Here is a 25972-nt window from a genome sequence, read left to right as displayed (position 1 = left end):
ATCTGGGGGGTTTTTTCCCTTTAAGTGAGACCTAACAATGAAATAAGAATAAGGTTCTTTAAAACCCACATGGACACACATGTCTATACAGACACTCTCAGATGAAGAATAACCATTTTACATAAGGAAAAAGAGAAAAGCATCCCTCGGTATTTGCTCATGACAGGAATTACCTTTGTTGCCAAAATGAAGACATTCAAATGGTTCTGCATTAAAAAAAATGCAATTAGGTAATATAAGAGGTATTCAAAACTCTCAGCTAGGAGAGTGTGGCAGCTACAAGGGTTATCACATTACCTAAACTCTCGCTCTGAATAGGCATCACAGACAAGCTGGTGTTTCCAGCTTCTTATCCTCCCCAAATCACACTGGAAGTGATCTGAGGGAGAGGATAAATGGATTTACAACATCTGTGGTGGTTCACTGCACTATGGAGTCAGGCTCTCCGGGCTGGTTACTGTTCACCAAGCCTGCGATCACTCTGTCCACGAACACCCTCTGCTGACTGTCAGACTTCAGCCCTGAGAAACGTTCCGTTTCCTTGCAAGAAGGCAAAGCAGTCCTGCTAAATTAATCTGCACCGACAGGCTGAAGGATTTGCAGGGCCGTGAGGGGCAATACACTTTGAATCACAGTTGCAATAGAGCACAATATTAAGCACTGCAATACCCTGCAACCTTTGGGGTGAGGATCCACTAGGCTTTCAAGTTATTACAAGTGATGGGTCCCCCATTCACCATCAAGTACCCTGACTTTACTGAAGCCATGTCTCTCCCGTTGGGGAGGCCATTGTGTGGGGACAACCTGCAATCTAGGATGGCACTTGGGTATCTCCTCCTCTTTCCCAGGACACTGATCCACTGCCTCAAAACAAGCATGTCCCTCATCCAGCTTCTCCTGCCTGTTGCGGAAGAGGCAGTGCTTTCTCAGATATAAGATGAAAACAGGGTAGTCCTGAGGCAGAGATCTGGCAGAACTGGGAGGCACAAAGCAGCCCCAGGATGACCATGACTTGTCCTGGGCAGGACCCAAGACTGCTGGTCTGAATACAGCCACTGCCAGAGCTGAGAAATGTGGGTGCCATTCAGCATCATACATGCTTAGAAACATAGAAGAAAAATAAGCTGAAAGAAACAACTAAATGCAAATAACATTCTGCAAAATCAACAAAAGGTTATTGACCAAGCTAGACCTTCAAAAATGAGCCTGCCAACATGATGAATAAACACAAGTATCTACTAAACTAGGGCATCAGAGAAGTAAACCAGATATTTTCTCATCTCCTGCTCTGGAGTGCTGCTTTTATACCTCTGCCTTCTTGGTACAGAACTAGCAAAATGGTTCTGGCCCACCTGTCAATATTAAAAACCACAAGGATTGACAGGACAAGGTGCCATCTACCTCAGTACCCTCCTTTGAGGCCTGTGCCACCTCTTCCCACCAACTCAAGGTGGACTTTGAACTGCAGCATGAGCTTGTGCCTGTTCTGAGAAGATCCCAAAGGAACACTAGTCAGTCACAGTAAAAAAAAAAAAAAAAAAAAGAAAAAAAAAAAAAGAAAAAGCAAATAGAAGAAATCTCCTCTTTGGCAGGCCCATCCAGTGTCCCCAGCCTGTCCTGTTGGGACCAAGGATATCCAGAGTTACCTTTCTCTTTTTAGCTCATCTCACTGCTCTCTGGCCCCTGCGAATGCAAAGGTGCTGTTTCGTGTGGACCAAGCCAGATGTTTTTTCTCTGACTTTTGAAAGTTGAGGAGTGGAGTTAGATTTGTATCTGACTTCACTTGAGAAAATACACCCTGAGTTTTTGTTTTCCAAACTTTGGAAAGCTCCACTGCATGACTTAGCTTCCACTGATGCTAACGGAAGCCTTTCTACTGACTCCACAGACCTTCACCTCCAGTTAAGGACTTCATCAGTGGGACCCTCGATACCCAGAAATACCATGCTGGGCTCCTTATCTTAGTCAAGCTTTGATTTTAACGGAGAAGAAAGCACAACATTTACAGACTGGTCTTCTATTTATGAACAAGCGTCTTCTCTACCCCTGGAATGAGGTAAATGCATAGATTTCACAGGTACAATTTATCACATCATGTGGAGTTGCATCGTTTAATCCCAGTCTTGAAAAAGGCTTGATTGTCAGTCTGTCGCACCACAAACTAACTGAACAAAACTACATCATTAAAGGAGGATTAAAAAAAAAGGCAAATAAATCCAACAACTTGGAAATAACAACTGTCTATTAGTACTGCATCACAAGGCACCAAGTGTGGCAGCCCCAAGCTCTTCCCAAATAATCAGCACCACCAGCCTACTGCAAGTCAGTTCAGAGCCAAAACAACCTATTCAAACCTCACTAAGAGTTTGATAAATATTTAATAACCCTTGTAAAGTTGCAGCCTCCAAAAACAGCACCACAAAAGAAAAAAGTTAATGTCTTAGAACTCCTGAAAAGAAGGACAGCACAAATAAAACTCATCAAGCTAGCAAAGAAGTCTGAACAGACACCTCTTGGTTTAGGACTGACAAACAGCAGGTAAATTATTATTTACTGAATCTTTGCCTTGCACATATATGTTGCAGGGGTGCCTACGACACTCTGAGTCACAGCATTCATTATTTCTAAGTCTATAAGTTTACTCCATAAGAAATTTTTCTTCCTGCAGTGCTTTTCAACCAAAAGTGCATCTCACTTTGAGAGCACAAAAAACTTCATGCCTGAACTGACAAAAAATTCCTTTAATTAATAAATACACAAGGAGACAACAGTTTCTGGACACCAAGAAGATGGTGCTAACTTCTTATCTGCAAATTTAATTAGTATGAATGTGTCTGTAAAGGAAGCAGAGATAATTCATGGTCATAAGAGCAGCTTGGCAAGTAAATGATGGTCACCTAGACAGATCTGAAAATCTAAGGCTAAAACATTGCCTGCAAGACCTCTGGGTATTGCTCATGGCCTCACCATGGTGTTTCCCACGGCCTGCTACTTGCTAACTCTTATAGCCTAGGCATCAGTAAGATCATCTGCCCTCTCTCAGACAACACTTTAATATCCAGCCTTTATCACAAATCACCTGAAGAAACACATGTCCCATCTTACGGATTAAAAGACTGAAACTGGTAAACGGATCAGGGTAGGGACTCATCGCACCAGGCACCACAAATACGGTAGCAACTTCCTGTGAAAAACCCAGCTACAATCAAACCCTCTTGTGTACCCCAAGGTTGTATTTACCTGAGCCAGGGCCTCCAAGATCACAGCTGACAGTTTAAACATGATAAAGGACAGGAAGGATTAAGTTCTCAGATCTGTCACTGTCGCTCTGAAAGAGCCGAATGTGGAGCAGCAACAAGCCTGGTACCCTCTGCTCCCAGCACACCTTCCTCCCATCTTCTATCCCCACCGGCACTTGCCGTGCAGAGGGCCTCCTGCGTGCCTGGAAGACTCCCTCCAGCCACAACTTACCCAGAAGTTGGACGCTCTGTCAGCGTGGACTTGTCCTGAGAAGGGTGGACGAAAAGGAAGAAAGTCATGTAGAATCATTAAGGTTGGAAAAGACTTCTAACATCAAGTCCAACTGTCAACCCAACACCACCATGCCTATTAAATCATGTCCCGAAGTGCCACGTCTACACGTTTTTTGAACACCTCTGGGGATGGTGACTCTACCACTTCCCTGGGCAGCTCATTCCAATGCTTGACCCCTCTTTCAGTAAAGAAATTTTTCCTAATATCCAATCTAAACCTTCCTTGACGCAACTTGAGGCCATGTCCTCTCATCCTGTCACTAGTTACTTGGGAGAAGAGACCAATATCCACCTCACTACAACCTCCTTTCAGGTAGTTGTGGAGAGCTATAAGGTCCCCCCCAGCCTCCTTTTCCCCCAGACTAAACAATCCCAGTTCCCTCAGCCACTCCCCGTAAGACTTGTGCTCTAGGCCCCTCACCAGCTTCGTTGTCCTTCTCTGGACACGTTCCAGCACCTCAATGTCCCTCTTGTACTGAGGGGCCCAAAACTGCACACAGTATTCGAAGTGCGGCCTCACGAGTGTTGAGTACAAGGGCACGATCACTTCCCTACTCCTGCTGATCACACTGGTCCTGATACAAACCAGGATACTGTTGGCCTTCTTGGCCACCTGGACACACTGCTGGCCAGCCAGCTGTCTACCAGCAGCCTCAGGTCCCTTTCCGCCAGGCAGCTTTTCAGCCACGCTTCCCCAAGCCTGTTGTGCTGCATAGGGTTGTTGTGACCCAAGTGCAGGACTCGGCACTTGGCCTTGTTGAACCTCATACTATTGACCTTGGCCCATTGATCCAGCCTGTCCAGATCCCTCTGCAGAACCTTCTTACCCTCGAGCTGATCAACACTCTTGCCCAATTTGGTGGTGTCTGCAAACTTACTGAGGGAGCACTCAATCCCCTCATCCAGATAATTTATAAAGATATTAAACAAGACTGGCCCCAAAACTGAGCCCTGGGGAACACCACTTGTGACCAGCCACCAACTGGATTTAACCCTGCTCAGCACAACTCTTTGGGCTTGGCCATCCAGCCAGTTTTTTTACCTAGTGAAGAGCAGACCTGTCCAAGTCAGGAGCTGCCAGCTTCTCTAGGAGAATGCTGTGGCAGACAGTGTCAAAAGCGTTGCTGAAGTCCAGGTAGATAACATCCACAGCCTTCCTGTCATCCACTAGGCGGGTCACTTGATAGTAGAAGGAGATCAGGTTGGTCAAGCAGGACCTGCCTTTCATGAACCCATGCTGGTTGAGCCTGATCCCCTGCTTGTCCTGCACATGCCTGGAGAGTGCACTCAAGATGAGCCACTCCATAATCTTTCCCTGGTACCAAGGTCAGGCTGACAGGCCTGTAGTTCCCTAGACCCTCCTTCCAGCCCTTCTTGTAGATGGGTGTCACACTCACAAGCCTTCAGTTATTTGGGACCTCCCCTGTTAACCAAGACTGCTGATAAAATGATGGAGAGTGGTTTGGAAAGCTCCTCCACCAGCTCCCTTAGTAATCTTGTGTGGATCCCATCCAGCCCCATAGACTTGTAAGTGTCCAGGTGATGTAGTAAGTCATTAACTGCTTCCTCCTGAATTATGGGGGGTTTATTCTGCTCTCCGTCCCTGTCTTCCAGCTCAGGGGCCTGAATACTCTGGGGATAACTGGTCTGACTATTAAAGACTGAAGCAAAGAAGGCATTAAGTACCTCAACCTTTTCCTCATCCTTGGTGGCAATGTTCCCCCCCCCGCATCAAACAAAGAGTGGAGATACTCCTTGGTTCTCTTTTTGTTGTTAATGTATTTGTAAAAACATTTCTTGTTATCTTTTACAATAGTGTCCAGATTGAGTTCTAGCTGGGCTTCTGCCTTTCTAATTTTCTCTCTACATGACCTAACAAGATCCCTGTACTCTTCTTGAGTTGTCTGCCCCTTCTTCCAAAAGTGGTAAACTCTCCTTTTTTTCCTGAGTGCCAGCAAAAGCTCCCTGTTAGCCAGGTTGGTCGTCTTCCCCGTCGGTTCATCTTAGGGCACATGAGGACAGCCTGCTCCTGCGCCTTTAAGATTTCCTTCTTGAAGAATGTCCAGCCTTCCTGGATCCCTTTGCCCTTCAGGACTGCCTCCCAAGGGACTCTCTCAACCAGTGCCCTGAACAGGACAAAGTCTGCCCTCCAGAAGTGCATGGTAGTCGTTTTCCTGACCTCCCTCCTTACTTCACTGAGAATTAAGAACTCTATAATTTCATGGTCACTAAGCCCAAGACGATCTCCAGCCACCACATCTTCCACAAGTCCTTCTCTGTTTGTAAACAGCAGGTCAAGTGAGGCACCTCCCCTGCTAGGCTCACTTACCAGCTGTGTCAGGAAGTTATCTTCCACACAATCCAGGAACCTCCTAGACCGTTTCCTTTCTGCTGTATTGTATTTCCAGCAGATATGTGATAAGTTGAAGTCCTCCACGAGAACAAGGGCTAGTGATTGTGAGACTTCTGCCAGCTGCTTTTAGAATGCTTCATCTACCTCTTCGTCCTGGCTGAGTGGTCTATAACAGATTCCCAGGAGGATATCCGCCTTGTTGGCTCTCCTCCTCATCCTTACCCATAAGCACTTGACGTTATCATCACCGTCTTTGAGCTCTACACAATCGAAACACTCCCTAACATACAGAGCCACCCCACTGCCTCTCTTTTCTTGCCATGAGCAAGAATCCTTTTCCCCTTTTGAGACAGCTGAACTCCATCTGTTGCCAGCAGGCCCAGTGTCATGTAAACCTCCCCACGATCAAAAAACCCCAAAATTCTGTTGATGGCATCAGCCTCTGAGCCACATGTTAATCAGGTGAGTTTTCCTGTTCCTTTCAGTAGTCTTCCTTGCCGCTGACAGGATTGAGGAAAACACTACCTGTGCTCCTGATCCTTCAACCAATAACCCCAGTGCCCTGAAGTCCCTTTTGACCGCTTATGGACTTCTCTCCGCAACCTCATCACTGCCAACCCGCATAACCAATAGCGGGTAATAATCAGAGGGACTTACCAGACCAGGGAGTTTCCTAGTAATGTCTCTAACACGGGCCTCAGGCAGGCAGCAGACTTCCCTGCAGGACGGGTCTGATCGGCACACTGGGCCCTCTGTTCCCCTCGGAAGGCAATTGCCTAGGACAATTACCCTTCTTTTTTTCTTAACAGGGGCAGTCATAATGCTTGGGGCTGACTGACTCACCCTAGGCCACCCCCTGGATGGAACTTCACCTACATCCTCGTTTGCCTGGCTCTCAAGGTCCAGAGCCCCATATCTGTTGTGTAAAGCCCCGTATCTATTGAGTGCCTTTTTCCTGCCTGAGACAAACAGGATAGTCATAACCTGTCTCATAGATGTCTTCGGAAATTAAGATGCTAATACCAGAGCAAAAAACAGCTCTTGAAAGGCAAAATATCCTGGAATGTGAACGTCATAGGGACACCAAGGTATGTAAAAGAGAAACAACAGAAATTTTAAAACTTGCATTTTAGGTTAAACAATAGAACTGTCAGGTACTTTGACAGATCTGTAGGGTTGAAGAAATTTGTAGAAGTACCCGAAGGACAAGCCTTAAGATGTCAAAGCATTTCACTGCCTTCACTGGATTACGTACTTGTTTGCACGTGTGCTGCAGTTGTTTCATAACTAATGAGAACATCTCAGTTCACAAGCAGGATTACAGCAGGACTGTTCCCTGCAGCTGCCTTTGCCCCGTTTCCATTTTCTGGTATGTTCAGAAACTTCGTGCTTTCCTAACAGCCCTGGAGAACCCAAACCCACAAACCTAAGTCCTAGTACGCCATGGAAAGAATTCCACAAGGAGGCAGCAGCCAGCGCCTACAAACTTGATCAAAACAGCAATTTCGATCCAAGTTGGAGTGTGTGCTTCAATTAGCCGGTCTCTGACAAATGCCTGGAGGTGCCTAGCACAGCAGCACAACAGGAATGGAGTTCAGAGCCAAGGTAAAGGAGAATCTAAATTAAATCAGGAGAAATAAAAAGGTTTACTGCCATTTTGAGTCACAAAAATTGCAAATATATTGTTTTACCTCCAACGCCCTCTTCAGCAACACCTGTACACCATAGCCTCGCATTCTAAAGGAATGCGGCCAGCATATAACCCAACCCTACTCATAGGATAGTAGTGTAATATTAACAATTGATAGGAGCACAGTATTACTGGATACTCCCACCTCAAGTATAACCACTTAGACTGATGCTAAGAGAGCACAAAGCATTTGTGTTCTGGGTTGGCATCATATCCCAGGGGTGCTAATATTCACATGGAAATTCAGAACAGAGCATAAGGTCTCATGAATCACCTAAAATAACTTATACTGCAGCACAAAAAGAGGGTGTTTCCTGACAGCATAGGCCATAGGACTGAAAAATGTCTGCTGGGCAATTTAAACACTTCCTTAAAATTATTTTTTTATTAGTACTTAAATACCCTAGTCTGATTTTCCCTGTGGAAAAGAACAATTCTTACCTTGTCTCTCATCTGATTACAGTATCATCAGAGGGCCCAGAAGAGCAGTAGTAACACATGGCTGTGGGCCAGGCATTTACTGTTTCAAATGTTGCTCTGAGGGCTACCGCTGCTACTGACAGGGGAAAGAAAGCAATATGAATCATCTTTCTCGGCTTCAATGTGAACCACTGCACGCAATAGGAAAAGTGTGATGAATACACTGAGTTACTTGTACAAAGCCATTCCAACTCCTTCAGGTGTCATAAGCAACAATTTACAGTTCAATAGCTAGGAAGAACTTCTTCATGCCCTTGACAGCTTGAAAATTCATGGAAGGACTATTGAATCTAGGCATATTTATCAAGGGCACAGCAGCAAGAGGAAGAGGTTCAAGCCTGATTTGAGGAGTTTTTTTTGTATAAGACTTGCGGTTATATTTATTTGAATAGTAATAAAAACATAAGGTGGTTAATTTTTGCCCCATAAATCCCACCAATAAACCAATGCATTATTTCCCTACAGCCCTCCTTTTCACTCCACCTCTGTGGAGGTTACAACAACCCACAAATAGCTGATATGACATTGAATAGACATGAGAGGCTGAAAGTTTCAGAGAAAAAGCAGAAAGTACCCATTGGGAGAGGAACACCTGTAAACACACTGACGTAGTTGCTATTCACTGGTGGCCCTTTGATGATGTGAGATTCCTTATCCAACCCTGCCACAGTAGCTCATTTTTATTCCTTTCCTTCCCACTGGCAAGATCTGCTGCCTCTGTTGAGTTAGATGCTGAGTCAAGTATTTGGCAATGAGAACCTCTTCAAATAACTGAAGTGTAACCTGATTGTCATTGAGAGAAGAGCAACATCAGCCCGATAAACCAACTGCTGTTTAAAACAGCTCCACTTAAAAATATCTGCCCCGTTCATTACATACAGCTCTGGATCCATGTGCAGATACTTACAAAACCAAGAAGAGAGTGGTCTTTCAGCTACTTTACACACTATTTCAAGACCTCAAGGGCACTGCAAGCAGCATCGTACACGAAGATGTGCTTCTCCACATCTAGACTTCTGCTAGCATTGCTGCTGATGCAGCCGTTCCCCACAGGAGCCATCTAGTCATTATGAAAGGCCTGCAGCATTACCCAAGCACATGGAGGACGGGAGCAGGTCTGAATCCTCTCACTTGCAAAGAATTCGTAAGATGAGCCATGGTAAAAACGTAGGTACTGTCACACCCATCATTCTTAGAGAGGATGGTTCTTGTGACCTTGAAGAAAAGACAAGACTAAAATACACATATATATCAGCCATAGGCAGTGAATATATCCTGAATCTGGAGGGGTCAGAGATTGAGGACATACATCATCCCATGCAGAACCTTCCTGCCTTGGCTCATCCAGCTCCATACTCTCCATAGCAGAGAGTAATCTGTCCTGGAGGCTGACAGGAACAGACTGCTGAGGTAGCCAACTCTTCTTTCCAGGCAAAGGGATTAAAGCTACAGCCACAAAAAGCTCCTCTTGCAACTATGAAGACTCAAATCTGCACCTGTATAAATGAAGAAAGTATCTGAAAGGAGAAACCACCTGACTAGGAGGCTGACGACTGAGTACAAAACAGCCATTTTGGTAAGGGACTTAAGGTTACATAAAAGAGACATAAGGAAGACATTTTTTACAATGAGGGTGGTGAAGCACTGGAACAGGTTGCCCAGAGAGCTGGTAGATGCCTCATCCATGGAAACATTCAAGATCAGGCTGGACAGAGCTCTGAGCAACCTGATCTAGTCGAAGATGTCCCTGCTTGCAGGACTAGATGACTTTTAAAGGTCCCTTCCAACCCAAACCATTCTAGGATTCTATGAAAATAACCACAATTTTTTTACCATCAACATGACAAAATACACTAAAATAAAAACACTCATCTCTAATTTGCTTGAATACACTCAATGCTTAAAGATACGCATGTACCTAAGAGCCCTGTGTTCCAATGGGACAAAGACACGCACATAAATTAAGCAAGGACTAGAGAACTTTTTGAATAATAACTTGACTTTGTGATCTCTGTGCTAAATATATATAGGTATATAATCATAGAATGTTTAGGGTTGGAAGGGACCTTCAAAGATCATCTAGTCCAACCCCCCACTAGATCAGGTTGCTCAGAGCCTCATCCAACCTGGCCTTGAACGTTTCCAGGGATGGGGCATTCACCACCTCTCTGGGCAACCTGTTCCAGTGCTCTACAACCCTCATTGTAAAAAAAATTTTCATAATATCTAGTCTGAATCTACCTCCCTCTATTTTAAAACCATTACTCCTTGTCCTTTTGCTACAAGCCCTGCTAAATGTTTCTCCCTATCTTTCTTGTAGGCCCCCTTGAGGTACTCGAAGGCCACTATAAGGTGTCCCCAGAACCTTCTCTTCTCCACACTGAACAGCCCCAGCTCTCTCAGCCTGTCCTCACAGGAGAGGTGCTCCAGCCCTCTGATCATCTTCGTGGCCCTCCTCGGGACCCTCTCCAACTGGTCAATGTCCTTCTTACGTTGGGGGCTCCAGAGCTGGACACAGTACTCCAGGTGGGGTCTCACCAGGGCAGAGTAGAGCTGGCCACGCTCCTCTTGATGTAGTCCAGGATGCGACTGGCTTCTGGGCCATAAGGGCACATTGCCTGCTCATGTTGAGCTTCTCGTCCACCTCTCCTCAGGGCTGGTCTCAATCCATTCTCTGCCCAGCCTGTATCTGTGCCTGGGATTGGCATGACCCACATACAGGACCTTGCACTTGGCCTGGTTGAACTTCATGAGGCAATATATATGTAATGAGATAATATATATGTATGTATATATATATGTATATACTACAAAATTAATATAAAAGATTACAATTAATATATAGACTATATATTGCTCTTAAGATTATACCTGCATCAAAAAATGGTTAATCAGTGGCTTTATAAGTTTAAAGAAATTAATTTCAATAAGCTGCTAGCGTCTCAGCTTTAGTTTTATATCTTTCACACAATCACAACAGTCAGAAGCCAAGAAGCTGCAAGGCCATATATAAATGTGTGTGAAACTGTCCCAGATAACCTTACAGGAGAAGGGAAGGGGAGAGCAACTCCAATCTTCGTTTTCTATTAACTCTCAGGTCTCTGCGTGAACATGAATAATAACCTAAGTAGTAAAGAACAAACAGCCAGAAGCAAGGAGCAGGGGTAAGAACAAATCATTAAAAAGTGATAAGCACCAAGGGCCCTAACTTAGCTAAAGGCAGTAAAAATACACTGCACAGGAAACCACCTCATGTCTCCTCAAAATGAATCTGGTCATATAGTTTTAGTGCCGAGTAAGTGACTGCCTCAGCACGACACCAGAGCACCTGTTAGAAAGGACAGTATTTCATCTATGTGCTTAGAGGTCTGATAACCTATTTTCCCGTGTGTCTCTCTCTCTCTCCTAAAAGAGGAAATCACATTGCAAATTAATCTTTGTGCACTTTTTTATTTTCCACTCCTCCTCCTCTTCCCTCCCTCCACTCCTCCCATCCATTGTGAAAGGTAAGCAAGAAAACATGGATCGTTCACAACAAAACTTAAATAAATTAACTACAGCAGGAACAGTCTGAGTCTGGATTGGCTCACAGAAGTGAGCTTATGATACGGTGAGTCAGTGTAAAAAAAAGTGGTCATGAAACTGCTGTCACACACCTTCCTGGAGAGGGCTTTTTGTCCACACAGGTATGGGTAAAAGGCTCACCTGCCTGGGCAGCAAACACTGCAAATGAATCCCTTACAAAGAGACTTCAATTTGCAAAGCATCAACACCTCACTCACTTTACATTACAGGTGGCTAGCTGGGAGAGGGGAAACCAAGAGCAAACTAAGACAGAAAGCAATTCATGGCTAACTCACTTCCAGTGCATCAAAGGCTCATCAGTGACTGCCCCATCCAATGGACTGTGTTCATCCTGTAACTACATTTGACTGTCCGCTTGCCAGAAGCAAATGCAAAACCCCATCGTGTCCTGGGAGTCATTTACGATACAAAGCATTCCTCTTCAGAAAAGGCAGCCTCTACACCCAAACTAAGGAGGGCTTCTTCTGGACCAAAGAAGGGACAGAGCCAGATGGTCTGAAATTCCTTTAAGGTATTTGCATTTGCCAAAGTATTTTACACAGATTGTGCTTAGATGTTTCACTGGTCGCCAGTGGTCCAAAATTCACATGTAGCTTAAAACTACACAAGGGTTTCTGAGCTTAAAGAAATCAAGATCTAAACTCTCATTTGGGTACCACTCAGAAAAAAAACCACATTCCCACTAGTACACCACTGAAGGGAACTGAACTGTCAAGAATAAGTGTTAGTCAGAGAACAGTATGCAAAAGTGCGCCATAAAACATAATGGGTGAAACTTTATCTCTAAAAGCAATGAAGAGCTCACAGCCTGGCTTTGTGTAGCACAAACACCCCAAACAGGCTGGTTTTGAAGACAGGAAGCTCTGAGAAGGGAGAACAAAGCTTATTTTTCAGTGCTAGCCACAAGACTTCATAAAGGAACCTTTTAAAAACTACATGGTCTATTGATTTTTGTATTAGAGTATAACTAGATGAATAAGAAAGCGCAAGCCCACTTCATACAAGAAGTACACAGAGCACAGTTACGAAACTCATTATATAATTCCTTATCTTCATGCAAGCATGGTCCTAGCATCTACACAGCTCTAAGGTGAAGAAAGAGATGGTTCTCTGAAACAGAAGTAGCCTGTGCCAAATTTACACAACAAGGACTTCCAATCAAGGACCCAAATCCCAGAATTCAGCTCCTCTTTGCTCCTTGAGCAACAAAGAAGCAGGCAGAACAGACTTTAGAGATATCTTTGCCTGCTAATTATATGACAACAGTTTAAAACAGAAATTGTATCACATCCACTGTCTCTCAAGAGCAAAAATACACGTGTAATCAAATTGTTAAGGTAAACTAGTAAAAAGATGGAAAGAAAATTAACAGCATACACAAAGAAATCTTTGCAACCAAAAACCAAACTCTTTTTTATTGAGAATTACATTTTCTCAGTTGAACTTTGGCAAGTAAGATGGATATTACAAAACCCACTTTTTCACAAATACAGAAAAACTTATCAAATAAGATCTTATTCCTCTGCTCTTTAATCCCAATCTCCATATATGCCATCCCCACATAAGAACAAAGCAATCCTTGTTGAACATCAAAATGCCCCTTGGCCCCTTTTTACACATATGGTCTTCAGAACATCTAGCAGCTGAAGAAGGGGCTCCTGGATCCAACTGTGCAGAGAAGTCCAGCTATCAATAGTTATCTAAATCTCTGTTCCAGTTTTGTAAGACAGAGTCAAAGGCCAGAAGAGAGGAGGACACTTGCATATGTATTTTGGAATAAAAGAGTACAATATTTTACAATGGAAAAGGGAAATGTCAGCTGGTTTAGACGTAAGAATTGTGCAGCACAGCCTCTCATAGATATGACAAAGCAAGTTGTGGTGCAAGGGACAGTCAAACGGCAATGAAAGCTGCAGGCAGGATGGGAAAAGTTAGTGAAAATTTTCAGCTGTTGGTGGAAAAAGCAAATTACTGAGCCCTTCACTTATAAAGAAGTTTTCCTAAGAAAATTCCCAAGTTAAGTCCAAATAGCCAACTATACTTAAACTCAGGTGTATCTCTTCTCAAACATAAACAAAGCAAATAAAAAAAAAATAGAAGACATAGGGAAACAAAGGGAAGGAAGAAAAGAAACAAGTAGGAAGGAAATAGAGAACAAAAAGACGACACACTTGGACAAAGAATGTACAGCAGAAAAACATGCAATCTTCAAAGACTGCTCCAGAGGAAAAAAAAAGACCAGACTGGGAGATTATCTTTTTGATCTCAGTTTATCAGTAAAGCACCAAGGAATTTTAAGACACGAGCCTGAGACCTCATTCCACTGTGTGAAGCACACAAAATCACTTAAAACACAGGAGATGGATGTGAGAATTGCAGAGCCAGCTGCAATGCTGTGGGACCAGTTGGAGGTAAGTCACTGAAAACGAATGATGCTATAAAATCAGTGCATCAGGAAAACTCAGCTCCCATCTCTTTTAGACTCTCAAGGATGCAAGAAGGCTGACATCTAATTCAGCACCAAAACACCCAATAAAAACAGTCCCATCTGTACACACAAATGATGTCTCCTGTTCCAGTCAGAACACAAACTCCAATCCAGCAGGAAGGGGTTAGACAATTTCACACCACCAGGACCATGCAGACAGCACCCAGGTCAGAGAATACACTGCTTCCTCAGAAAGCACACACGACATCAAATTCCAAGGAGCAAGAAATGTGGCATGAAAATGAACTGAAGTAGAGGAAACAAAACAGAGCCAGAAAGAATGCTTCCACTAAAGGACAATCAGAATAAGAACTAGAAGAAGAGAATATCTAGACCACTCTGCCGACTGTACACTGCCATCAGCAACCAGGAAAAAAACCCCTCAATTCTCCTTTAGCCACTTTTCCAAGAAGTTTCTTTCTCAAGCTGGTGGAGAGCAAGCCAGTGTAGAGAGCTTTGGTCTGAAGGCTTTTAGACTGGGCAGGAGGGAAAGGGGTTGAATAGTAAATTATTGTAAAAGTCTACATATTTCCTGATGTGCAAGAGAGAAAGCTATGCAATCCTTTGTAACATCCTCGGTCTCTTCTAACGCTTCAGCCCTTCTAGGCAGAGGCACCACACTACCTTATCACCTACTGCAGACAAGGTGTTGTTCTGTTCATGGTTAGCAGACATGGGCAGAGTGAAAAGTGAGAAGGGGAATTAGACAGAGACACTGTAAGGCAACAAATGCCAAACAATTAGGGTTAGGTTCACATCGTAGAGTCAAGGACAGTAACACACAAGAACATCACCCGTGCTGCTCACAAACTGCTCTTCCAGACGACTGGAAAAGGCTCATTTCCTTTTCCTACTTCAAGCCACTACAACAAATCAATCCGCTTCATAGCAAGAGCTTTGCATACCCCATACAGCATGGTGCCAGATAGACACACCCAATGGAAACAATGCTTGTGCTTAGATTTAAGCACATGCTTAACTCCTGGCTGGATCAGCACTTTTAACCACACATCCTTTTGGCTATGGATTTGCATTCTTATACATCTTTAAGCTTTCCAGGACATGTAATTTATCATTCTGCCTGTGATAAAGGATGGCAACACTCCACTTGTTTCTCTTGCTCTCAGTACACAGCAGAAAACAAAAATTATAGATTTCTCAACAGCAAGGTGGAGGACACCAATATCCCATTTCCCCCGTCTGATATTTTAGCTATAGCATATCATCATCAGGCTTGAATCAGAAAAAAGGGGAAAAAGACTCAAAGAGTGAAGGAAAAAAAGTGAGGGAAAAGGATACTTACTGTAATAGAAACAAACTAAAAAAATCCATTTGCAGATGCCATACGAAAAAACATCTACATTAAACATGATCTCAGAAGTGACTAGGATAAATCCATGCACAGTTCCAGGTATTTCAGCCTAAATATAAACCAACAGACCTGAGTGCTCACTGATTTTAAAAGACAACAGCTCCCTATTTTTTAACATGTTTCTAAATTATATATGAGCTGTGTATCCCTCCAGACAAATGAACACTAATAGATTATGTTCTGTCTCTAGCCAGGCACTTGAAGTAATCTCCACCCTCCCACCTCCTCATCACATGAAATAAAGATGAAGCACTGCACAACGTCAGCCACATTGCAGATCCATTCAGCAGCTGCCTCTACCTGAAACAACAGAATAGATGTGTCAAGATCTTAATCAGTTTGCGATATCAGAAGTTGAAATTTTTGCTGTAATGGACCCAGGCAACCCCTGTGAGGGTGCTGGCTAGTACATGCCCTACGTAGCCAGCTTTATGCTAGACTGCATCCAGCTCCTCTCACAAGTTTCTCCCAATCGGATTGCTCTCCTTCCTAACTGACTTTATCTATTCTGCCTCGACAAGTGATTTCGGCTGTGTTTGTGGAGTGCAGTATGTTTAATGAACAACGCAGTGCGCTCCATGACCTGGCTGCTCCCCAGCCACATGCCTGCAGGAATGCTGCCTGGAGTATTAAGCCCCCTGAATGTGCTTGAGCACAAACATCCCATTTCCAACCTGCTTCATTACCCTTTCCCCAGAAAGCTCACCTGGAGTTAATTTAATGCATTTAAAGACTGAAGACCTGTCATCAAACACGTCGCAGGCAGAGAATTTGGCCCTGTTCCATCTATAGGGTTTCCTCCAAAGTTCACTTCTTCTGATAATAGCTGGGCTGATGCTTGATCAATATGAGAACAGTGCTCATTGCAACACAACCCACCACTAACATGGAGAGCTGTTGTACCCTCACACTGACCCTTGCAAACCCCAGTCCTTCCCCTGCAACAGCACAGGAGCTGGAACATTCCCAGGTGTCCTTATCTGATACTCACAAAGTATGGAATTGCAGAAGATCAGAGTATGAAACACTGGTTACTTTTCCTTATATTCAGCCTGTAGCAGCCTGCTCAGCTTAACATGACATTTCTTCACAGCTACAGAAGGGCACTCGCAGTCCTCAGGCCAGAAAGCAACACTGAAGAGACACAGGTATAAGCAGAGACAAGTAAATGCTTTCGAGCTTCTTCCTTAGCAAACTGCAACAAGAGGTCCCTGAGCTTGGGGACCTTCATCTTCAGCTTCAAAACTCTCATGGAAGAAAGTTTTTTCCTTTCCAAGGGTGACTTCCAACTTCGTCATCATTTAGGCAGGATCTAATGAGCAGGAGGCCCAGTATAACCACCATGGCTTTGAGAGGGAGAGAGGGGAGAATCTGCATTCAGAACCACACCTCTATGTGCCTTTGCAGTGCAATCCTATCTCTGTTCACAAACAGGTTTCCTTCCAATCCACTCATAAGTACCTGTCCTATGCTTTTACCAGCACTATGTAGACTAAGAACCTTTGAAGTTCAAACATAAATCACTTCGTTACTGATCTGGCCAATTAAAAAACAAAGAATGATAACGAGTTGTGAAATTTATCTTGTCACCAACCTAACTGCTACTTTGGGGTTCAAATTATGGCAGAAAAAATGAGGAACAAAACTGAACTGTTTATAGCTTGTTTGGATTCTCTTTTACACTGTACAGCATTATCTTTGTCAATGTGTGAGGAAATGCAATTGCACTGTGGACCTCTACATCAAAAAAACCTGCTTTAATTAATTAATTATTTGAATATTAAAGCAGTAAGAAAAGTACTGTAGTTATTTTAGAGTTGCTTATTGCTTTAATACATGTGGATCTGTCTGCAAAGGGTAATACTAATTTGCCAAAAATTTTAGTTCATTTTACTGCAGAATTATTAGAGTATTAGGATTTAGGAATAAGATACTGGGGTATTATGACTATCGGGATACCTGGTGGTATCCAAATAAAAACAGAAAGAGGAAGGAAAGGCTGCAAATTAAATAGCGTCTACAGATGGAGAGTTAAGGACAGAGAAAGATTAAGTGAGGAACTCAATGTCAAAGAGGGAAAAAAAAAAATCAACATCAAAACTAGGAGTGGACTACAAACCTTCCAAGTTTAATTACAGGACCTTAAGTGCACTTATATGCACTTGGTTTTAAGTTCAGTCATTCACCTTTCTTTACTAAAAAGTCAACCATAGGTACCAGAAATGAAATCCCGCCAATCAAGAGCAATCAAGGTTACATTTTTTAAAGCTAACTCTGCCCCTCTCTTCTTTCCCCCAAGCTTCCAACTTCCCATCTCAGGGCTGTCACTAGTTGTCAGCACATCATATGAGAAACTCATCTGAACATATAATATAACTTGACAGGCAATACATCAGAAAACCTAGATGTGACAACGGCAAATTCCACCAGATGGTCCTGGATCACATCCATCCATTTAAAAAAAAAATTTGAAAGAAAAAACCAAACACCACAGAAAAGCAGAACTTCCGAAGAAGGAGGAAAAAAACCAAACTGGTATATGCACTGTTTCACTCTTTGTCCTATCCATGCTGGAAAACGAGACACACAATACCTCCACCTCTTGTCCTCACCGGCTCCTCCTGTCATTAACATCAATAAATGTATGTTATCCTCCTACCTTAAGAAAAGGCTTCTAAATAAAGATGCCACTCCATTAAAAGGCAGTACGTACTAGTAATAACAGTGCTTTCCAATTGTGAAAACTCTCTCAATGACTCTGGAGCCTGGTCCTGCTCCAGCATCAACATGGTCTCCAGGTATACCAAACCCAAACGGTCAGCCCTGGGAGTAGCTGCAAATTTGGAGCACTTTCAAGATGCCCTGTTTGCCCCCCTTCCCATCTCCCTGTTGTTCTTGTAGGCAGCACAAACTCTATTTGGGTTCAGGCTGTCTACAAACCTCATCAGCCTTTGCAATGGCCCTTTTGAGAGAGACCCTGGATTGCCTTGTCCGCTGTCAGCCACACAAGCCTGTGAAGGCAGCTGAGACCTGCAGGTCAAACACCGACCGTCCAGGCCTAACCTCAATGCAGGTAAAACTGCCTTTGATACAAGTCAAGCTCAAGCCACCTTCCAGCAGGTAGAGAGCACAAACTGCTTCTGACTCTGGCCTCAAGCCCACACAAAGCACAGCGCTGAGGCAGGCACAGGATCCGGACTCTGTGCCACCCTCTGCGAGGTCAGTGCAGTTCCATGGCACAAAGCACCAGGTTGAGAGACAGCTCTGGGGTTAATTCACTGCCAGGAAAACACTGAAGCTGTCACTGTTCTTCAGGTGAGCGTCACCAGCCTGGCCACAGCAGCAGCTCAGCAGGGACAAAAGTGACAGGCCTATGAAACATAAATCAAAACTGTGCAGGCTGCCACTGCTCAAGCAAGACCTCCAGGGACACCATTCCTTGCTCCTGATCTGCCCCTACTTTCAATAGCTGTGTGCAGATGTACATGTTTTGCTCTGTGAAAAAGTAACTGTCTGTATCTGGAATAAAACACCATGTATCCTTGTCCTCCCAATTACACACGCTCTGAAGTAAAAAGCAGTCAGTCAAATGTATTTTAAATTAGTAAAGCAAGTAGATATGCATCTGAATGCACAAAGGGAACAAAGACAGTGAATAACAATGTGTTACTTTACCAAACATTTAACAGGACAGGATAGTGCTTCAAAGTTCTTCGGAAATCTGAAAGTTTCTTTGAATACAAAGTTGTGACTGTGCTAGAAAGCAGATCTACTCTCTGCTAGTGCACAAGGTGCACTCCATAGCTTAGCACTGAAGAAATCTCTCCTTGGGACATTGTGGCAAAATCAGTTTCCACCAAGAAACTAGCCTTAGCCTTTAATAAAGGAGTACTTCTCTATATTATTAATACCTATTTTCCTTCCCCTAAGAAAAGTTCCTTTCATTATAAACCCTCCCTTGCTGTTAAACAAAGTGCACCCACTTCCAAAGTGAGAAACACCTATGAGGGGGAATATTCCAATGCACTGGTGGGGAACTAGGCTGCAGTCATGCTTCAGAAACTGCAAGTGAGTGGACTGGGCTTCGGAGATTACCGATGAAAAGAGATTTTTTTTAACAATGGCTGCTTGTGAACTTCTGAAGAAGCAGTTTATTGTCTCCATCCAATCCATTTTACAATTATCACCTTTACCACAGAGAGGAAGCTAATTTTACATCATGGACCTGAGAACAAAAGCCTTACAAAAAAAGTCAATTCTTCCCTCCTCCTCAAACTTCAACAAGGAATATCCAGTTTTTCACTCTGCTTTTGTAATTTTTAACATAAAAGAAAAAGTCTGTGACATTTTCAAGTTTTGCTACTGTGCGCCAGTAGGGTTTCAAATACTGCAGAGGAACATAATAACATTTACAAACACTTTTGACTGGAACTTCAATGTTGTGACAGCACACAATAGTCTCTTATCTCTAAGAAAACCAGGCATTTAGGTCACAGTGTATGTCCTGATTAAACTTAAAATGGACACCACATTTTTAGTGGAGAGCCTTTTGGCATCTAAAAGTTTTTCCTATAAATATTAGACTATGATTTTTTCCAAACATCAACTTTCTACAGAGAGAAAAATAAACCAACTTACTATTTAATCGTTCTCAGTAGAAATACTGTAAAACAGAAGGCAAAAGAATAACATGTATTTAATAAAATTGGCAAAATGTCACTTCCTCCCATTTTGCTATTTAATTATATCTCATTAGAAAAGCAAAAATACTGCAAATCAAAGTCCAAGAATCAGCTGTTTACTTTATTTATTTATAGGCATTTATATAGCGCTAATCACCATAGCAACCAGGAACCTTTTTTCCTTCTTGTTCAAAGGAAAAGTTGTAATTTTGAAATGTGATCCTTTGATGTTACAGTGCAAATAGGTATTTACATCCTATGCTGCAAACATTTAGGCAGGTGCTTAAAGTACATGAATAGACCTAAGTCAAAGATATGGTGAAAGAGGCAGAAACAGACAAAGGAGAAAGGAAAGGAACCGAGGAGCAAGCGAGAATGAGGGAAAAAGTAAAGGGCTCTCCTACGAAAATTCACAGTGCAGCGGGTCCTACAATAAGCCATGATCTCCCCTGTGCTTTTTTCCTGTAATAGTATGCGACTGGTTCACGGAGCACAGTTCAATTAATCAAGAGCGATCAACAAGTTCCCAGTTTATGCTGAGGACACCAGTGAATCATCTTGAGCAAGGATTTCTAAGAGGACAGTAGCTTACATGGGAGACTGCAGAGGGCTGCCTCTCTTTTGAGAGCAGAGAAGTCACAATCTTCACTTTGACTGCTACTCTTTTCTGATCCCCCAGCAATTAGCCATTATTAAATTCTCACAGAATTAATAGACCTTTTTAAAAAAGCCATCTGCTCACAAAACGTCAAAGAAATTAGTAAATTAGAACATTGCTCCTGCATACACCATTACAAAATGAATTACTAGGTATGTCATGCAGTTGCAGTTTCCCCGTGATACTCCTGACGTGCACAAGCATACAACTACTTTTCAGATTCTCAAAAACAGATTGCAATTGTTTTTATACTGTATCATCTAGTTGCTTCCTACCAGCCTATGGTAGGTAGGTTATACAGGTTATACACATATGCACATAAAGTAGTACTTCAGATCCTTTTAAAAGCCAATGAATTTCTAATCAGGATTGGGGAAAAAAAAAAAAAAAAGACAAGATCTTTTGCCTGTTGTCATTTTCTTATATAAGAGATCTTACGATAAAGATTTCCTTCAGCTCTGCATTTAGTTTGGGCATATCTTCTTCATAAACCAATACTGTCCAAAGCAGTTAAACAAGGAGTGTTCAGTTGTTCCTAAATCAAACACACAAATCTTTACACAAGACTGGTGGTTGTTTTGTAGTCTTTTTTTTAAGCTGTATTCTAAATAGGGCAGAAGCTGCATGTATGACAGCAGGAAAAGTGACAGATTCCTTATCTGGAAAAGCACCAGCAGGCACCGTTATCAGAGCAGACCAGCTCTTTTAAAGTGGACTGATGAAACTATTTTTAAAAACACCTAATAACATCACAGAGGAGAATCTGATCTCTGCAAAGGTGAGCCATGCAGCTCGATACCCCTGGGAGGCAGCTAATGAAACTGACACTTGTCAGACACCGACTGCATTCAGTAATTGGCTTTGAAAACCTGCAGTTTAAATTCCGCCACACTGAGTTCATTGCCCCGCTCACAGCTTGCTCCAAGCACAGGCAGAGCCGAGGGCTGTCTAGCATGACCAAATGTGAGCGGCTGCCTTTCCACTGCCTGTGCAGCCAGGCCCACTCTGCATGATTGGAAGATAAAGAAAGAAACCTGCTTTCTTCCAGCACCTCACACCTACCAGTTCACTGCCAGGACAGGGAGAGACAGTTGCAGGGGGAACAAGGCAGAGCAGCGTTGGAGCAGGCAGCGTGTTGATGGAGGAGGGAACACATCCTACCACAGAAGGTGAAGGAAAGGAGTGAAAACCTAGAAGGAAAAGGAAAAGAGTCCCATGTCATGCATTCAACCAGCACAGCAGAACCACGGATCAATGCTAACCCTCAGTCAATGCTCTGTGACAACGGTGCAAAATCCTTTAGGAACAGCCACTGGCTTCCCCAGGAAGGTAGATAGCAAAACAGGGAAAGTGTCACCCATTTTCCCAAACGCCACTTTCCCTTCCTAGCCCACTCCTCCTCGAGCCACAGACCCATTCTACTCCTCGCTCCAAACCACAAAACTGAATTCTGTGACCATCCTATATAACAACCAAATAAATCATTGTCCCACGGTGTGAGAAGACAAAATTTTGTCTGCACAGCTGAGAACTTTTGATCTGATTCTAGCTCTGCGGTTTAATGCTCTCCTTTGCGCCACTTTCTTTTTCATGATTCTTCCTGCCTCCCACTACTTCCTAGAAAAATCTGCTCCTTCATAGCGTAGATACGCTCTGGTTGGAAAAGCCGTTTTAAATAGAAAGCAAGTCTTCTGCTGAGAGAAGTCATCTATGGCTCTATTTATTTGAATAAAATAATAGTTTTACTAGTGAAGGATCTTTAAGCCTCTATGTTTTAAAACACCTCCTAAAGACTTTGCAGTGTTAAAGCACAGGACAGATATAAATCTGTTAAAAACTCTGGGAAACAGTAACTAAACGTGGGCTGCTGGAACAGGGAACTGTTTAAACCAACAGCACTTACAGAAGACTTTAAAGCAGCAATTTTTAAGAGAAGGGGATGAGGCCAAGGGGAAAGAGAACACCCAATTTTCAGATTATTTAAGTGAACCTCAATAAGTGCACAGTAAGATGAGACTCAGGAGATTGGAAATTTAACGGTAAAAAGATTTTCACATAGTCAATCCATTTTTTACATTGCTTAATAGAGAATGGGTTCTAGGTAATTAGTCTCAAAACATTTACCAGGTTCCTACAGTGCATGTTCATGGCAGGCTTCACAAGCACTGGAGGCTGAACTCCAGCTTTGATGACAGCTAATTAAAACACAAAAGTGAGACTTCCAGTAAAACTGCCACCTTGCAATCATAATACATTTAAAATGCTCTGTTGCAGAAAAGCAGACTGCAAAGCAGGTTTCCTATATCTAGTTCACGCATTTGGTATCTACCACGTTTTTTAAAATGACACTGCAAAACAAACATCCTGTCTTACAGTTGATGAGTTTAGCACAGGTCAGATTTGTCTGGGGGAAAAGGTTGTCCCAGAGGATAAGAGCTCTGCTGGATCTCGGCTAAGTCAAGGCTTGTGCTAACAAGCCAATCTATCGGTTCAAGTGTTTTTGAGATCACTCTTAAAAGGAGCCGTTACTGTTTTATTACCAAAGTCAACAGATTCTCCTGAATCAGCAGTCACCATCTAAAAGTCAGCATTTGTCAATAGTTATCCAACTACGGCACTGGTGTGAAAACACCAATATGTTTCCTTGCCTTTACCAGTTGTTCAGATACAGTCATTATTCTCATCATCAGAGAAGAGTGTGCATCCTCACTTTTTTTTTTTTTTTTGGTTCAAAGCAGCCATTATTTTAATAACCCATTTAAACATTGGGTTAATTGAGAGGGGCTGGAAGGAAGCAAAGGGACACAAGCAGACCGGTAAGCCCGACCTCAAAACGTGCGTGTGCCACGCACTGAGACCTGACACAAGCAAGAGAAACTTTTCCACCATGCTTAGTCAGCACACAACAATTAAAAGGGGCAGGATGCGATAAATTCGGCATCCGTGTCCACTGGGGTCAAATTCACGAGGGCTGCTAAGCTTTCAGAGCTGAAGACAGGTGTCTAAGAGGGTTCCCAAGGGACTCAGCCATTAAGGAACATTGTCAGGAGAACATAATTACATCTTTACTTGCCCTGGTAGGCTTTAAACCTGCAGCGTCTTTGACCTCTGGGGAGGTTATCAGAGTTTTAATTGAACCGCCTTTCTGTGGTGCAGGCAGCCGCTGCCTACAAGAGCCAACCCCCACAGGGTCGCCTGCCCCCGCTACCCCTGTCGCTCCCGGGCTTTGGGGAGAAAAGGCTTCCACGTCCGAGGTGCCACCTGCGCTCTGTGCAATCCTGCGTGGGGAGAGAGAGGGGGAGTCCCATGGGTTATTCCCACCCCGTCCCTCCCTCCCCATTGTGGAACCGCCGCAGACCACGAGAGATATTGCCTTCCCTTCACACGCTTTCCCCTCAGAAATGAAGCGGCGGCAGCCGCCGGCCCCCGCCAACCGCCCCACTGCGGGTGCCTGGCCCCGGTCGGGCCGGGCCGGGCCGCCCCCGCCCCGCGCCGCGCTGCCTCACCTGCCGCCCGCAGCACCAACGGCAGCAACCACCCCTCGGCCCGGCCCGGCCCCGCCACCCCTACCGCCTCTTCACAGCCTCCCCGCCGGCGGCGGGCGCTGTCCGCCGAGGGGCCGCGGTGGCGGGGCGGGGCGGGGCGGGGCGGGGCGGCACCGCCTCCCCCGCGCTCCCGGTGGTGGTGGGGAGGAGAGCGGGCGGCCCCTCGCCCGCCGCGCTCGGGAGCGCGGTGGCCGCTGCTCATGCTCAGTGCCTGGCGCCGCGAAAGGCATTCTGGGGGCTGTAGTTTGGGCTTGCGCCTCTCCTCGGGGCGATCTCCCTGCCGGCGTGTTTCGTGCAGACCCTCTACTCGCTCCCAAGTCAGCCCTGCTCCCACCTCAGCCCGGTGGTTTCCCCCTCAGCTTTCTCCTCAGGCTGCCCAGTCGCTGCCTCCTCGTCCAGCCATTCACCTTAACCCCTCTGCTTCTCCCAGTCTCCCTGTATTGCCCACCCGCCGTTCCTCATCTCTTCCCCAAATCTCCTTCAACCTTCCACTTTTGCTGTCCTGCCACCGCCTTCCCCCACGTACCTTCCCCTGACCCTCAGCTTTCCTCTGCCCAAGAGCGTCCATCCTTGCCACCCACACTCCCTGACCTCTTGATTTCTTCCACTCTGAATATCCACGCTAAAGTGAAGGGCAATCATCCTTCTTATGAGTACACGGCTTCAAATCTGCTAGGAAAACTTCCAGGACAACAGGCACCTGCATCTTTACCGGAGGAAGGTTCTTCCCACCAGGGAAAACGTGACAGCGGCGGCAGGTCACGTTCTCGGGATGGAGGTTTAGTAAGGCCAGGCTTCACCGGAGCGACCCTGAGAACATTACAGCTTGTACAAACCGCGGCGAACATCCTGAGTCCAATACAAGAGGTCGAACCAACTGAGCACGTCGACATGGGTGTGTCCGGCACTTCAGCCTCTCCCAAAGTCAACAGGGTTTTTTTTCATTCACTTCACCGAGGCATTTGATTCCTCATGGGAGCTTTCCGTTTGCACACCCACGCAGTGCTCTCAGTGAATGAGAAGGACAATTAATGATTTGGTAGCATCTTTCACGTTAGCTGGTGTCTGTATGCATGATTAAATGCTCCCAAAGTGACAGGATTGCTAAACATGCGTGCAGGAAATTAATGTAGAACTTGAACCGCTGAAATGTTTGCCCCTGAAAAGTTGATTGTCATTTGGGGGAAATCAGATTTAACAGCTTCATACTCCTTCCTCCAGCCTCTTTTTCTGTCTTGCAGATTTTGTAGCTAATGATCCAAAGAACTATCATGTGCTATAAGAGATACACACAAGAACTGAGGGTTTTCAGAAATGCTCGTTGCTACTCTAAATTTAATTTCATTACAGCCTCTATGCATTTTAGTCTTGAGCTCCCATGGATTGAGAAGGCAAATATGTCAGGCTTCCAAGATTTGTTTTCCATAGTTTGTTCAAGAACTATTACGCTTAATGAAATCCATTGCAAGAGAGCTCATCTACTCTGTTTCTCATTAGGTTTGCGAGTCTTAGAGAGACTTCAGAATGCTCGATCCAAATCCTTATAACTACAGCAATGGCGCAAAATCATCACAATAATTTTCATT

General features: G+C 44.1%; 1 protein-coding gene across 6 annotated transcripts in view; it reads right to left on the bottom strand.

The window, feature by feature from the left end:
* The window catches only part of POMGNT2 (protein O-linked mannose N-acetylglucosaminyltransferase 2 (beta 1,4-)), a 36275-nt gene extending 11714 nt beyond the window's left edge, over positions 1-24561 (bottom strand). For 2 of the 6 annotated variants that reach the window (XM_086742768.1, XM_086742767.1), the window contains exons 1-3: positions 24348-24561; positions 21904-22031; positions 20140-20164 (exon numbers count right to left, since the gene is read on the bottom strand). The gene's annotated coding sequence lies outside the window, so the exon portion shown is untranslated. Of the gene's footprint in view, positions 1-173; positions 207-20139; positions 20165-21903; positions 22032-24347 lie in introns of all 6 variants that reach the window. The other 4 variants (XM_086742772.1, XM_086742766.1, XM_086742770.1 and 1 more) reach the window with 3 other exon arrangements.
* Between the last annotated feature and the right edge of the window lie 1411 nt (positions 24562-25972).

This window comes from Chlamydotis macqueenii, chromosome 2, assembly GCF_036417535.1.
Source record: "Chlamydotis macqueenii isolate bChlMac1 chromosome 2, bChlMac1.mat, whole genome shotgun sequence".
NCBI classification, from domain to species: domain Eukaryota; kingdom Metazoa; phylum Chordata; class Aves; order Otidiformes; family Otididae; genus Chlamydotis; species Chlamydotis macqueenii.
This window is presented reverse-complemented; position numbering and strand designations above follow the sequence as displayed.